The sequence below is a fragment of the Dreissena polymorpha genome, chromosome 3 (genome assembly GCF_020536995.1).
Source record: "Dreissena polymorpha isolate Duluth1 chromosome 3, UMN_Dpol_1.0, whole genome shotgun sequence".
In the NCBI taxonomy this organism is placed as follows: Eukaryota; Metazoa; Mollusca; class Bivalvia; order Myida; family Dreissenidae; genus Dreissena; species Dreissena polymorpha.
The window spans coordinates 38947225-38961649 of NC_068357.1; the positions used below are offsets into that span (position 1 = coordinate 38947225).

Below are 14425 nucleotides of genomic sequence, written 5' to 3' on the forward strand. Positions count from 1 at the left end.
TAATCAATAATCCCATATATGCCCAATTTAATTTTTTTTAAACCAAATTATGGGAGGGTAATATAGACGATGAGAGTCATAAACACAAACGTTTAAAATTTTCTAAAGTGTCAATTGAATTTCGGCATATGATTCTATTTAAAGATATGATGAAATAAGCTCCCAATCAGGACCGTTCAATTGCAACTTGCGTAAATCACCTGCGACGGTTTGCACACGTTGTGTACAGCTATTTTAGGTTACAAAATTCTACATTTAATAAATGAATTTCTTTGTCCAGACAGGGACCTATACAAACGTATAGGCCCCTGGTCCAGATAAAAAGCACGCACAAATTGGCATGGGTGTATTTATTTGTAAATAAAAATTTCGTAGCGGGTACATCATTGAGATCATTTAATTTACATTAAAAGTTTCGTTGTGAATTTCAACTAAAGTACCGGGGTATCTCGCGAATTATTTGGCATTGACATTTCCTCTTAATAAAATATAATGTAAACACGCTGTATCGTTACCGTTACACTGTAGCAGTTCCTTCATTATTGAAACAATTATTGTATTGTATACTGACTGCACACTAGTGTCGTAACATACGGATGCAATACGTAAATTCGGACAGAACTTAAAGTCGGACACAAGTAAATAAATGATTTAATACTCTTGATTTCTTGAAACTCGGTATTTGTTGTTAAAAAGAGCAATTGCATTGATTAACACCATACAAGTCAGTCGTATTGATCATCTAAACGCTTTATTTACGTTTCCAACTTAACGTGCTGTCCGAATTTAAGTACACATACATGTGCACATACATGTAATATCTACATGTAGTATATGATTTTCTTTGGTACATTTACATTTAAGTACACGGTGCCTGTACTGTAACATTAATTAACGATATTGACTGTGTACATCAGACTACTTGCTGTATTATGTATATGTATGTATACATATTATGTGTATATGTAAATGAAGAAATAAAATAAAGATGAAAACCTGCATCTTATCATTTTGTAGGAAAATTATATGGGCTACCAAATATTTTTATTGGTAGCCCAGTGGGCTCCCTGAAAAATAAGAAATTTGTCGGACACTGATATAGTATTGACATACCTGTATGATGAAGCCAACCCCGTATCGAAAGTCAACCAGAGTCGTAACATATTTATGTCACGCTATAAATCAAAGAATACTCATTTTCTTGGATACATTTCTACATATATTGGTGAATGAATATAAATTACTGCACCGAGGAATATTTTAAGGTTCAAATGTTTCAAATGCATCTTACAATAGATGAAAATAACTCTCATCAGTCTGAAATTCACAACTTTGACGCCATTGTCGCTTTGTCCAAGACTAGTTTTAATTTGGATACTTTCGAACGACCTTGACATTTTTTGCTGAAATTGTAAACATTACTTTCGTTTTCTGAAATCTATTATTTGTGATTAACAACAAGTCTGGTGGATTATAAAAATGATTTCAGTGTGAATCGGGTAGTTTTAAATATTTACTTTGAGTTTGTATTTACACTACAATTTGTTAACAACACAAGCCAGAATATTCTAAAATACCGGGAAATGTCATTCTGAATTTGAAAACACTTGAGCACATGGTATACAAATATACAAATTTTATTTTAAGTCAGTTTGTACATAACAAGTATAACATTAACATCTACATTTTCACAACAATAACACGTATACTGAAAGCGCTTGGACAAAGCGGAAAGAATCCGGGTATTTCGGACCAGGGTATTTCCGGGACAGATTTACTCAATATGCAAAGGAAAAATATGATATGCCTAATCGACAATTTCAATTGGGTTTCGGAACGCATGGTTTTATTTTTCTATGCGTAATCGGCAATTTTACATTGGGTATTTACACAAATGCGCACCTGGGAGCCGTTTCATCAACGATTTACGACTAGTTGTAAATTACGATTTACATAAATTACGATGTTTCAATGAAATCGCGTTTCATCAAGCAAATCGTAAATTAAAATTACATAAATTTCATACATAAATATACGACTGAGTAAGGGTAACCGTAAATTAACGAAATGGCGGTCGTTTTTGTCATCCACGATGACAGGAGACGAAAAATTGCCAATGCCAAGGCTTTTTAGGGAGAGAATTGTTCTCGAAAACCTAAGAGATGAGAACATTGCTTCGATATATCGTCTAAGTAAGGGCGGAATAGAGCGATTGTTGGTTGTGATCGGGGAAGACATTTCACCAACTTGCCGGCGAGCTCATACCTTTCATTCCGTCGCTTAGGTATGTAAAAAAGGCGAAGAAATCATTGATTTAAACAAGTATTATTATAAAATTGTATTTATTTTCAAACAGCAAATAAGTAGAATTTAACCCAAAAACTTTAGAGTAGTTGCCCTTTGTTTACGTAGCATTTGACAACTCGGATTTTGCAAAATGGTTGAAGAATAAGTCATTGTTGTATCTTTTCTTAATAAAAGCATTCGATGATTACCGGTATTAGTTTAATTATTTATTGTTGTGTTTCTTTACAAATGACTTTATGTTTAACTCATTCTATTTTGTGTCGACGTGTACTTTTCGATGACATTAAGAGCAAGCTGATTTACCCCACCCGCTAATGTTGAACTTGTAGAATGTAGTTGTTCTACTTCTAAATGTTGTGATTGAACAATACTTTACCTCGAAACTGTTGATTATAACATCATGATCATGAAAAAGTAATATGACATCATGATACTGTTTGTGTTTGCTATTTCTAAACAAGTTTATTGTAGCTCGATTGGTCATTGTCGGCTCGGGTACTACTTACATGTACCCCGGGTACTCTTAAGTTTACTTACATGTACCCCGGGAACGGTAAATATACTAAAACATATCTGGGAAATTTAAAGCTTAATCGGTCGTTGTTGGCTTTTTTTTTTAATTAAATATATTCACATTTATGTCAATTTTCTGTAAAATGGCCTCTATATTATCGAAACTCATACTCACAAAGCATGTTGACGCAGTTTTTTTAAAAAGAGAAGTTTGCTCAAGATAATCGGTAGCGCGTTTTACAACATAGGATTTTAGGCGGGAATACAACTCGGGTACAGTCTAATATCGACCGGGTACGATTAAATATATTAACCGTACCCGGGGTACATGTAAGTATACTTAAGAGTACCCAGGGAAAAAGTAAGTAGTGCCCGAGCCAACAATGACCAATGGAGCTTTATTGTATTGGTGAGTTAAGTAGATGCTGATGGTACCTTATGTATTTAATAATTGTAGAAAAATCACCATAATTGTTTCTATATTGTTCTCATTTGATTACAATGTTGTTCTATTGGTCATTGTCAGCTCGGATACTACTTACCTGTACCCCGGGTACTCTTTAAGTATACTTACATGTAGAGCTAACCCTGTTACAGTTAATATACTTTAACATAGCCGGAAAATTAATGCTAAATGGGTTGTTGTAGGCTTAAATTTGTTTAATTATGTTCACATTAATGTCAACTTTTTTCTCAAATAGTCTTTATATCATCGAAATTTATACTCAAAAAGCATGTTGATGCAGTTTTTTCAAAAGGTAAGTTTTATTTATATAAACAATATCGCTTTACATTTATCTGTAGTGCACTGTACCACATCGGATTTTGGGCAGGAATACAACTCGGGTACAGTCTAATAAGGACTGGGTACGTTTAAGTATATTAACCTTACCCGAGGTACATGCAAGTATGCTTAATGGTACCAGGGGTACATGTAATAGTACCCAAGCTGTGAATAACCAATCAAGCGTGAGTAAAGTAGATTGTACCTTATGTCTTTAATAATTGCAGAACAATTACCTTAATTATTTCTATATTGTTTTCATTTGATTACAATTTATTTATTTGTCAAATTCAATTCTGCAGTGCTAAAAATATGCATCCCCCATCCAAAAAATTTATTTCGTGCATATTGATGGGGCTTTTTTATTTATTTACTCCTTTTCTGCATTCCTCCCTTTTGTGTTGGTAATGTGAACATGAAATGATGAGCACTCTCATGTTAATGAATAACTTTAATTTTTTTATAGATTTTGCATATTGCCAAGGGAGATGTTTACTGAGGATTCCATGCCATTAATGTGCAGGCTGTTGCTGACGCCAGCATGAGGTAAATGTAAATACAGTATTATGATTCATTACCTTATCATTAAATTTGGTATAAAAGCAGATAAATACCATAAAAGGTTGAAATAAGTGTAATGCTTATCATATTTGACATCTAATAATAATTAGTTACGTACATGCGCAAAAATCATAAACTACCACAATAAGCACCATTAGCACTGTGTGATCAAGCTTTTGTTCTTCAATGTGTTAGCCAATGCAGCTATCAGTATTATCTTTAAATATCGTCTTAAGTTACATTATTTCATCTAGGTAACTAAAATATACTGGTCGTGTACGTAATTCCGGCCTGTACGTAAAAAATCGGCCACCTGTGTTTAATCATTTTCATGATCTAAACACACATGTTTTAATTATTTTTAGAACAATCAACTTGAAACCCAACCCTAATCTCAATATTTTGCAAATTAAATAAGCATATCACTGTAAACGTTTGCATTAAAATGTCTCAAACATAACACAAGATATTTCTCTCATGGGAAAAGTGACGTCATTATCCATTGCAAAAATTATTTTCATATAAGAAACAAATATATTTGATAAAATTATCATTATTTCTATCTGATAAACTTTAATTAATGTATTTTTAATTAATTGTATAAAAACATACATTTAAAACAAAAAAATCAGGATCTAAATATAAACTTTTAATATATAAATTAAATTACCTCCCTTGATTTGAATATTAATAGTTTACATGTTGTAAAATTAAATATAAGCGTTTACTAAAAATCGACACTAAAGTCAACTTTTTAAACAAAATGTTTTTACTTTCTTAGCTATGTTAGTAAAAATTGATTAAAACTATTAAAAATAAATATTTTTTATGAATATGCAGTTCCCCATTAACCGTGCAGGCCTTATAATATTTATTATGCCCCCCTTCGAAGAAGAGGGGGTATATTGCTTTGCTCATGTCGGTCGGTCTGTCTGTCGGTCCGTCCACCAGGTGGTTGTCAGACGATAACTCAAGAACGCTTGTGCCTAGGATCATGAAACTTCATAGGTACATTGATCATGACTAGCAGATGACCCCTATTGATTTTGAGGTCACTAGGTCAAAGGTCAAGGTCACGGTGACTCGAAATAGTAAAATGGGTTTTTGAATGATAATTTTAGAATGCATACGCGGCCAACAGGGCACACTCTGAACAATATTACTGAAGCAACTGGTCTGTAATCCTAAATCTATAATTATCAGTCCAATGAAACATCATCCTTTTAGTAAAATACAGTGGATCAGTAAAAATATTATCAGAATATGAGATTTTTTTGTATATTTTGTATATTAAATATTGTGTTAATGTTTAATTTTGTTGATTAATATAAATATAAGCAGGACAGGGGAGGTAATACACTACAGGGGAAACAAATGCAATAAGTTTAAATTTATTGTTACAGATTTGCCTCCCTTGTAATATATTTAAATTTTACCAAATGTAAGGCTAACTGCATTTTTGTAATGCATACTACTACTACTACAACTACTATTACTACTGCTACTACTGCTGCTGCTGCTGCTACTAATACTACTAATACTTCTTCTACTACTACTACTACTACTACTACTACTACTACTACTACTACTACTACTACTACTACTACTACTTCTACTGCTACTACTACTACTACTACTACTACTACTACTACTACTACTCTACTACTACTACTACTACTACTACTACTACTACTACTACTACTACTACTACTACTACTTCTACTACTGCTCTACCACTACTACTACTACTTCTACTACTACTACTACTACTACTACTACTACTACTACTACTACTACTACTACTACTACTACTACTACTACTACTACTACTACTACTACTACTACTACTACTACTACTACTTCTACTACTACTACTACTACTACTATTTCTTTTGCTACCACCACCACCACCTACTACTACTACTACTACTACTACTACTACTACTACTACTACTACTACTACTACTACTACTACTACTACTACTACTTCTACTACTACTACTACAACTACTACTACTTCTACTACTACTCTACTACTACTACTACTACTACTACTACTACTACTACTACTACTACTACTACTACTACTACTACTACTACTATTTCTTCTGCTACCACCACCACCACCACCACCACCACCCACATTGACAAAAAACGTATTCAGTGACAAAAAACGTATTCACACAATGGCTGCTACTACAACTTATAGCCCATATAGGGGGGCATGCATGTTTTACAAACAGCCCTTGTTAAAATAGGTAGGGGGAGTAACTGGTATAATAATGTCGCATATGTTTTAAGTTTCAAGTTAAAAATTGTGTTTGTGTAAACCTTTATTAATACTCTTAAAATGAGGACATTTGTCTAAAGATATTGCTTTGTAATTGTACCTGCAGATTAAACTGAAAAGTGGTCGATTTTTTTAGGTACAATTGCCCTACGAAAATTGATAGTTTATATGTCATTAATTTCTGTTCATAAAAGTAACATACACTGATCTAATTCTATTGAAATTTTCATGCTAGGTGAGTTTTGAACCCAGGATTATATATGTGAAGTTTAGTTTAAACCAGTCGCCTAAAACAAAAGATTTTATTAAAATAGTCCCAAAAGTGGCTGGAATTACGTACACGACCAGTAGTGATTTGATAATACTTAAGCTAGTTTTGTGAAACTTATTGAGATGCTTTCCTACCTTAATCTAACAATATTAACTGTGGACTGCTGTTTAATCAAAGACAAAGCAACTCCCAAATTACATATTTCCATTTACAGCAATATCTGAGCACCAATGATGAGGGTCATCTACTGGGAGATAGTGGGTATCCGTTAAGGACTAACCTGATGACCCCTTAACCACATCCCTCCCATGCTGCGGAACAGGCCTACAATGACCATCTATGTAGAGGGTGGGTAGTAGAAAGGGCATTTGGAGTGTTGAAATCAAGAGATTGATAACAAATTATATAGGTTGTGTAATGTAAGTCTTATTAGTGCGAGATCAACTTACCACACAGTATTTAAATGAAGTATTAGTGCCAATCTCTTTCTTGTGCCTCACAGTGTCTTAAATCAAACGTAACTTCTAAAGCTTGATAACGTACAACTTTAATTATCAAATTTTAGAATTTATATGTAAATTAACTTTTATTATAACTGAGGGTTGTTTGCATGTGGGAATATGTTTCATAAAAAAAATGTCCGTACAAATAAACTGATGTTTAATTCATTTTATTTTAAATCTTCAAAATTCATTTGCTTAACCTCAGGCTCTATGTATCAAATATTGTTTACTAGAACATTTAAATGATATTGTGCATTAATAGTGAATACAGGCACATATAAAGTGTTTTGTAGGCTATATGTTAAATATAATTAATATTGAAATTAAATTAATGTCAATGGTATCAGGACAATTTAGTCACTTAGACAAATGTCTATGTTAAAGAAATACTTTTGATATTTGTTTAGATATCTGCATGCCACTGGTGGATGTTGGCCTTTCAAGTCCAATAAGTGCTGTGAAATATCAACTGTGTACATGCCCCTGCATAACCTTTGTCTGGATTTAAACGTTCCACTGATAGAGGAATTGGTTGGAAACGTGATGGAACCGGAAGTTATGAACAACACACCATTACATCGAGCAGCATGTGATAAGAGGCAGCACCTGATCAAACTGTTTCATAAAAAATGTTAAAAAATTATAGTTATAAATGTTATAAAGTGATAGATGGCTTGAGTCTTCTCTGAATAGGCAGAGCTACACTACTCAGCCAAATGGCGTAAAGTTGTGTCATAGCTGATTTGGAAGGATTGGTATTCCTGGTCGTCTAGACACAATAGTTACAACAGCTGATGTTTGCATGTTTTAGAATTGTGTATGCTTAATTTGTCTAATATTTACTTCAAGGTTATAGGTTTGTGAAAGAAAAAAAATGCCAATGTTTGAGGACTAATAAAAAAGTTATGTGTTAGATATTATCAAGTGCTTGATTTAATATTTATTTTAAAGGGAACTTTTCCTAAATTTTGGCATATATTTAAGTTTTTCATTAAACACTTTTATATTGATACATGTAAACACTGGATCTAAAAAGCTCCAGTAAAAAAAGAATACAATTAAAGAAAGATAAAAAGTAACTCCTACAGGGCTCAAACCACTAACCCCTGAAGTAAAAGCCTCACACTAAGACCACTTGTCCGTCCGTGTTGATACAATGAGTGATGTATTTTACACTTTATATGAGCAATCCTCATCGTGTCACAAAATATAACGACAACAACAGAACTCATTATTCAATCGTCGAGTGTTGCAGCAGTTAGTTGCAACGCTTTAAAATGTTCAAGTTTTTAAATTGTCAAAAGATGCATATAATGGATGTTTTAGAGCATGGTAAATGTTCAGTATTACTGTTTCCTCACAAATATCATAACAACATCAAAAGTTTGCGAATCTTAAACTTATTTTTTTTAATTTAGTCAATTTACCAAAACTGGAAAAGGTCCCTTGAATATTGAACAGTTATCTGAGGTTCTAAAAAGATCATATACTCAAGGTACTTTTCCCCATTAACAATTTTTCAAGTGATATTTTACCCACTGACTTTCGCTCTAAAAGATGCATGCTCCCCATATGGGCTGTTAGTTGTAGTGGCAGTCATTGTGTGAATACGTTTTTTTGTCACTGTGAACTTTACCTTTGACCTAGTGACCTGAAAATCAATAGGGGTCATCTGCCAGACATGATCAATGTACCTATGAAGTTTGATAATCCTCGCTGTTAGCATTCTTGAGTTACCATCAGGAAACCATTTTACTATTTCGAGTCACCGTGACCTTGACATTTGACCTAGTGGCCTGAAAATCAATAGGGGTCATCTGCAAGTCATGATCAATGTACCTATGAAGTTTCATGATCCTAGGCGTAAGCATTCTTAATTTATCATCTGGAAATCATTTTACTGTTTCGACTCACTGTGACCTTGACCTTTGACCTAGTGACCTGACAATCAATAGGGGTCATCTGCCAGTCATGATTAATCTACCTATGAAGTTTCATGATCCTAGGCCTAAGCTTTCTTGAGTTATCTATCATCTGGAAACCATCTGGTGGACAGACCGACCAAGCAAAACAATATACCCCCTCTTCTTTGAAGGGGGGCATAAAAAGTGGGCTTGTAAATGTATCGGTACTTTATTATAATAAGTGTGCTGTCTATAAATATGGAAACTATTGTAATGAAAAAAAGTTTTCCAGTATATTAGATTGTTTCCGAATTTATTTACTAAACTTTACCCCTTTATGATTCTCTGTTCAATTATTTAGTCATCTACCGTTAAAATATGTTGTTTACCTGTGCAATTTTTTTGTATTTTTATTGAAATGTTCATCATAATAATGTTAATGGTATTTAATAACAGTTGCTATGACACTAGTTTTCAATGAATAAAACACAAAGAACATTCACAAATATTTATTATTCATCAGGAAGTACAATATATTAACTGGGCATGGTATTATAATTCATATGACAATTTATATCTTACATGATATGTGTAATAATAAATTTCATAGACTCACTGAACACCATCACATGTAAAATCAATTAAAAGTTCCAGAAACAATTCAGCAATTTAAAATTTCATTTTTTTAAGAGAAACCAGTTCCTCATGATTATTGCTTATGTCCCTCTGAATGGCATAAATTCCCTTGACGCCATCAACATCTCCTCCCGAGTTTTAGTTACGCTGCTGCTTCATTCTTCACATGTTGCTGCAAGCAGATAAATTTACTAGTTTATACATTTAACAGAACTAAATATTCAATACACAACATATGACACTATGGTCATAATAAGTTAGCATGCCTACATGACCTGGTTTTGTTTCTGAAAGTTGGTTTTTGTATTGCAAAATTAACCTAGCTTTCTGAATTTAAACTCAACATTTGTGTGTGACACTAATGCTCTACAATCCAATTTCTTTTTTAAGTACCTTGATGTCGAATGAATTAAATAAAAAATACCTTGACAAACAAGTTCATACCCTGGTAAATAGGTTTCCGGTAATAAAGTTAAATGAAAAAATGCAGCAGTACTTTATCCCCGAGTACAATTAAAAACAAGAGCACCGCATAACAGGTGTGAACGCTCGGCTGTGGGTGCATTTTTTAACGAATAAAGCTTGTCAGAATTATTTTAAGGTCACAGTGACCTTCACCTTTGACCTAGTGACCCAAATATGGGTGAGGCGTGTAAAACTCGTCAAGGTGGAGCTGCATATGAAGTTTCAAAGTTATAGGTGGCAACACTTTGATTTTATGGCCAAAGTTCAATACATTGACAAAATGTTAAAGCGGGTATATACGATTTTGTCAAATATTTATGAATTTATATAAACTGTGTAAAAAACTCATTATATATATATTTCAATATAAATTAAAATAAAAGTTAAGAAGAACGTGTGTCGAAAAATGCGAAATAAGCCAGATATTTAATTCTGAAATTGAAAACGGCTGTACAGCCGAATTCGCCAGCATGTATACCATCCATGTACGATGTGCATCTAAACTTACGAGGGGTGTTCCAGAAGTTCGTGGATTTTCGCTATAACTTTCATTTGGTAACATAAATGGAAAAACAAATAGCATGTTAATAATATTTCGTCCTTTCCAAATATACTCTCAAAATATCATGGAAATACATAAAACAATAATTATATATCAGAGATTTAAACATGTGCACAATGCGCGCACCGACGCACGTGTAACGTTTCTGTTCAACGTCAATGACGTTATGAAGTTAACAACTGTCAAATCTTTTCCACATAATCACCTCCAACGCGAATGCACTTTATGTGTCGGGAAATCCACTTGTCAAAAGTGTCTCTATACCAGTCAGCGTCAAAAGACGACACGATTCGCTTTGCTGCAACTGTAAGTTCCTGTTTACTTGCAAAGCGAATACCGCGTAACTGTGATTTAACTTCCGGGAAGACGCGGAAGTCCATAGGGGCCAAATCCGGGCTGTAAGGAGGACTTAGGCGCTGTTACGTGAAATTTGCCGTAAATTCTGTTTATCAACGACATTTAAACCAAATTTAAATTCGCGTAACGCTCATACTTATAATAAAATACACGCGTGTGCCGCATGTCGTTACTGAGGTCTCTATGGCAACGCGTTTCAAACGCGCTTTATGGAATTCATGCATTTTTAGCTTATATATAAAGTCCGTGATAATTGGTTTGCATAATATGTAAATTTCAGTGACTTTTACCATCAACTAATAAGTTATAGCGAAAATCCACGAACTTCTGGAACACCCCTCGTAGTTTAACGGTTTATAATACAAAGACGAATGCTTCGGTTATTGTAGGAAAATATGTACGTCACTATCGGCTCGGGCCGCTAATTTGTCTTTGCTGCATTTTATGAAATTCGGCTTTAATGTATAATTTTTCTTGCCTATGTTGTGTTATTGTAACATATTTTATCAATATATTACAATTAAACACATATAAAAAATCGTATATACCCGCTTTAAGGTTTGAGCATGACGTGGACGACACTACACGCTGGCTATGACAATACCTTGGGTTTTCTCCGAAAACAGCCCAGCTAAAAATTGAAAACATAAATTGTTACATTTTAATTGTAGGAAATAATTAGCAGTCAGCTTTACTATAATCTATAGAAAAAACTAATAATTACTATTTGTTGCTTCTGCCTTCAGTTTTATGTTTTAACATAGCTGAGTGACACAACTTCTGTTTGAGTTTTGACAACCGTGTTCTCTGTCCATTCAATTTTGGTCCTTCAGCCAGTAATAACATTTTGTTTTCTGGAAAAACAAAGAAATGAAAACTGCATTTGTGATCTTTACATGTAACACAGTTTTGCAGAGAAAGCAATATAAATCAATGTTGATTATTTACATCTTGTGAATCAACGCTATAATAAATTATTGTGGACAATGATAATTATTTAATGCTTTCCGGTGGTTTATAGAGAAATATCGGTGGATTAAAACTGATAATTTCACTGTTTCAAACAATGAAAATTATCAGTGAGAATTATCGATAATTTTCACTGTTTACTGTGAAATGACGTCATTTATTTGACAAAATGACAACATAATCCCAATGACATTCTTAAGTAAAACTCTTTAACAATGTATATAAACTGCGAAAAAAGCATAAAATAAAAAGAAAATTTGTTGGATTCAGTGGAATATCGATTTTAATTCACTCGTGATCATAGAGAATATATATTTTCACTCGTGGCTGCGCCACTTGTGAAAATATCATTGTCTATGATCACTCGTGAATTAAAAATGATAATCCACCGAATCCAACAAATATCCTCTATATAATAGACAAACAAATAGCATTCTCAATGATATGACATTTGTAATAACTAATCATGTTGTGTCATGTGAATCTAATACCTTATTGAAATATAATATTTGATAATTGAACACAAAAATGCTGACATGACAAACTTTCAATCCATGATATGTCTTGTTATTGTCAGCCTGAATTCCGATTGGTCTATATTAAATTATATTATTAAACTGTTAATTGATCTACACCACAGTCGCATTTCTGCATAGAAAGATCAAAACAATTAATCTTACCAATATATTTTTATTTGTGGATAAAGAAAATAAGCAAAAATAATCTTCATTCTTGTCAATATCAATTGCCGCCTTAGAGTCTTTTGATGAGTTTTGCTTTGGCAGACACTTGGCTGAAATAATTCGCGTTCAGATTTATCCTGAACGCGAATTATTTCAGCTGTATTCATTCATGACCAACAAGTTCTCAACTCACATTTTAACCGTCTCCATCCAAAATGGCAAAATAACTTCTTTTTGCGTTTAGTAACGGAAGGAGAGTGTCGGCCAAACAGCAATCGGTAGCCTTCCACACCGGTATACACCACGTTTTCCAATGTTTGTTTTTGTTTCGATTCACAACTAGCATTGTTTTTGTTAGTCCAAATAATTAGACGTAAATCGACCTCATATTTAAAGGAGTATGTTTTTGTGCGATGTTTTCCTTAGCTGACAGAACGCGCGAAAATTACGTCATGCAATTTTTCAGACTGTGTCACTATTTTTTTCGGTTACAAAATACGTATATTTAAGTAGTCGTATATTATGTATGTTGCATTTATGATTTCGTTGATGAAACGGAGTTTATGTAAAATCGTAAACCACTACATTAGTATCGATACATAATTTACGATCGTATAAAAATACGTAATTATTGATGAAACGGCCCCCTAATCTGTAGCTCTGTTACAGTAATCTGTGAAACAACGTCATTAATAAAACAAAAAAATATGTTTGACCACAACGGTGGCTAATAATGTTTAGGAAAAATTACAAACAATATAGATTTATCTATAAAATAACATGTTAGAATTTTATCATGCATTTATAATCACTCATAATGAGATTTCAATATACAGTTACATGCATAGACAGTTTTTTTAAGCCAGTGCCTTTTGAATTCAGAAAATAAGCAAGATAAACCATAAAATTGGGAAAAATAGATAGTAAACCATAAAATGGAGAAAAATGAGGCATTATTAATATGATTATAAATAACAGAATCACAATAATATTGTTTTTAAGTGCATGATTTAGTGCATTTTTAAATTTATATTATAAAATGCTGCTTGAATTTCTTTTTACCTTTCATATGTAAAAAAAGAAATATTATCTGCTAGTGCAAAATATGACTGGTCATTTCGTAGCAAAAGAGAAGAAAATAAGTGCATTAAATAAATGAATTAATATTTTTGTATCTGGAATAGTTGTATTTTAAATCGATCCTCCACCCTATTATGGCCGAATAAGGGCTAAATTGCTTTCCAACTTGAAATGAAAAGGCATATTGGTTGATCGTGTAGCGTTTATGTGCAAAATTTGAGGGCCAATTGATAAAGCTTGTTGATGCCAAAACAGGTCAATATGCCAACCCTGCATTGAAGCCTAATATGCATTTATCTATTATTATTTGGGCACAAATAATTTTACTGTGTGAAGACCCTACATAAAAATGCTGATTTTTTTCTTACTTGGTACCTGGCGACACACATTTTCAAGTCTATTTCATTTAATTTGGCATAGATATTTATAAAATTGGGATCGTATGAACCAGTAGTCATAGTATAAGCAACATTGAAGCCTAATATGCATTCATCTATTATTATTTGGGCACAAATAATTTTACCATGTGAAGACCCTACA

At 32.9% G+C, this 14425-nt stretch overlaps 2 long non-coding RNA genes across 2 annotated transcripts; one reads left to right on the forward strand and one right to left on the reverse strand.

Annotated features, from left to right (window-relative positions):
* The first annotated feature begins 2398 nt into the window (after window positions 1-2398).
* LOC127873769 (uncharacterized) lies at window positions 2399-7897 on the forward strand. Its single transcript, XR_008046376.1, has 4 exons — window positions 2399-2497; window positions 4071-4150; window positions 6941-7074; window positions 7637-7897. It is a non-coding gene; the product is annotated as an uncharacterized LOC127873769 (long non-coding RNA).
* A 1674-nt stretch (window positions 7898-9571) lies between these two features.
* Window positions 9572-13190, reverse strand: LOC127873771 (uncharacterized). The gene is made up of 3 exons (XR_008046378.1): window positions 12999-13190; window positions 11878-12007; window positions 9572-9941 (listed from the first exon to the last, which is right to left on the reverse strand). It is a non-coding gene; the product is annotated as an uncharacterized LOC127873771 (long non-coding RNA).
* Window positions 13191-14425: the final 1235 nt, after the last annotated feature.